This window comes from Octopus bimaculoides, chromosome 2, assembly GCF_001194135.2.
Source record: "Octopus bimaculoides isolate UCB-OBI-ISO-001 chromosome 2, ASM119413v2, whole genome shotgun sequence".
Taxonomy (NCBI): domain Eukaryota; kingdom Metazoa; phylum Mollusca; class Cephalopoda; order Octopoda; family Octopodidae; genus Octopus; species Octopus bimaculoides.
Window position 1 is genome coordinate 109,629,071 of NC_068982.1, and position 2,741 is coordinate 109,631,811.

Genomic DNA, 2,741 nt, shown 5'->3' on the forward strand with positions numbered 1-2,741 from the left:
ATATATATAATTCCAAAATACTCAAAACTTCTAGTTGATGGGGATATATAATCGAAGCGGGTGCCAATATGCACTTCAACCAGATTATTACATCTAAACTTAAAGTAATTAACAGGCGTGAAAGAGTAATATGGTGTGCTCATCAGACTAAACATATGTGTAATAGGAAGAAATAATTGCATAATAATTAATATTAAATAAAACTAGATTATGTAAAAACTAAAGGTTAATTTAATATAGCTAATAATAAATATATTATAGAGCAAAAATATGCTAACCAATTAATTGGATATCCGTAAAATTAAATTAGATTATATGAACAGTAACTGAGAAATACTTACTTATGTAAATAATTATTAATAATAATATTATAGATATAAATAAAAGTAGTAAAAACAACAAATACATACATACATACATACATACATATATACACACATATATATATATATATATATATATATGGGGAGGTTTGTGTTTGTGTGAGTGTGCGTTTGTGTGTGAGTGTGACTAGGTCAGTGAGTCCTTGTGTTTGTATTAATTAAAGTTTCACGAAGCAACTATGGTTAAAATATAATTGTGTTACGATATATTTAACACGTTCGTGGGGTCTTGTGGTTATCATCACTGTCTACAACGTTGTTCCATTGTTTTCAAATTTGGTATATGGATTTAGTTTTATATACTAATTATGAAAATAAAAATCATTATTCCTATAAATTCATAATTAATATTATTAGCCTTTAAAATTTGCAAAATTTGGGCATTTCAGCGAATCAGAAGCGAGTATTTTACACATCACAGTGAAGTTCTATTAGCATAGCTGATTGTGAATAACTTTGTTTCTTTAGTAACCAAAGATGCTGTGCATGCGCATAAGTAGTGTAAACAAGGCCTGAATACGACACTCAGTTCTTCCAGGAACCAGTATCTTCAGTGACCTGTGGCGAGCTTATAATCATATCTCAGAAATCGTGGGCTACGATTTCAAACATAAAACTGTGAACCATAGCATTGAAGTTATAAACTCAAAAGATGGGACTCACACTCAACAAACTGAGAGTACCAGGGCGTCTTTAAAGCATCTTTAAAGCGCCGGTGTGAGACATACTGTTCTATGGTGGACTCTTATCCTTCATTTATGTGGAGAAGGAGAGATGAGAAAGATAATTTATTTTATAAAATCCTAGAGTGTATAGCAAACTTTCGTTCTTGAGTCTTTTAACAAATAGATGTCTGTTTTAAGCAAAGTTTTGACTGTTATTTCTAGCAACTCCTGTTGGTTTGCACGTAGCTTTTAAATATTTAATTTGCTCGCGAACCTTTTAATGTTTTTCATTGTTTACCGTAGCTAGTTTAATGTTTTGACATGCCAGTGCCCCCTCCCTCCACTTTTTCGTTACTGTGACAAATGATGGAAGGAGTAGCGAACGCGTCGTTTTCTGATTGGCTGAAACTTCTGAAAGTTATCAAACTTTGAACATCTGTAACATTTTTCAAAATTTTTCTGGCATAAATGAATTACAGATTCGGATTCAGCGTCAAAAATTACTTCTATATGATACATTAAAATGTTTTTAAATGTTTCGACCTGCAGTGACGATAACGGCAAAGATCCCGTTCGTGTACTGTCAAACGTGGAAAATCTTTCCCTGCGCAAACTGTCTCGAGACACAAATTCCTCTAATGGACATTGTGTGTCTAGGCTATGAATGACATTGGATTGTAGGACTCGTGCTTCATCGTTTGGCTTCATCTGCTGCACACACCAAATCCGTCCCTCATAATCCTCTAAGTACTGCCAATCTTTTATTTAAACAGCAGTAGTGACATTTTCATGTAGGTTGGTCAGTATTTTGTGCAGAAAGTTTTTAATTGCTTGCCATTATTTGCTGAAAGGTGTCGGTGAAATAATTTAATGTTTTCTTCGCTATTAGTACGTTTGTCGTAATTTTTATGCGATAGGTTACATAATGCTTTAACTGCAGGAATACCTACTTGTTGACTAAAGTGTTGATTGAGCCAGATCATTTTTCTTTTTCAATGTGGTTTGTTTCTTTGATGTTGAGTTTATGTGGCATACATGAATTTTTCTTTTGGAAACACTTCTCCCGAGCGCTCCGTTGTAGATGTGAGTAGCATAATTGAATATGTTTTGCGTTTGCCGATAATGCAGACAGTCTCCATGAGATATTCTTCACTAGGTTCTTGATAATATCCCCTAGGGGTTAGAAGAAGCATTGACATATCTAAGATTTGTTATTACTTCATGTATATTGTATGTTGTATTTTCTAGATTCAAAGTAGCTTCGAGGAAATTCACTTTCTCGGAGTTAGTGCCTACTGTTAGAGAAAAACCTAATTTCTTTAAAGAATATGTGACGGTTTTATTTTCTGTATCTATCAAGACAAAGGTTTGGTATTTTGGAGCGAAAGTAGCCCATCGTTTCTATGCAGTTCATCTATCGAACTTATAGTCGACTTTCAACAACGGAAGCACCAGCTTTGGATGAAGGAGTTCGAATAATCATTTATGTGAGCACGTAAAAGTCGATCCCGCGCTTGCTTTAGCGTTCTATGACAAAATATGTATGTATATATATATATATATATGTGTGTGTGTGTGTGTATAAGTATATATATATGTATATATTTAAGTGTACACACATATATATATATATATATGTATATATAAATATATATATGTGAGTGTATATATATATATATATATATATATATAT

At 32.7% G+C, this 2,741-nt stretch overlaps 1 protein-coding gene across 1 annotated transcript in view; it reads left to right on the plus strand.

Moving 5' to 3' along the window:
• Positions 1–2,741, plus strand: part of LOC106879436 (proto-oncogene tyrosine-protein kinase receptor Ret) — a 391,429-nt gene that overhangs the window by 326,947 nt on the left and 61,741 nt on the right. The window lies entirely within an intron of this gene.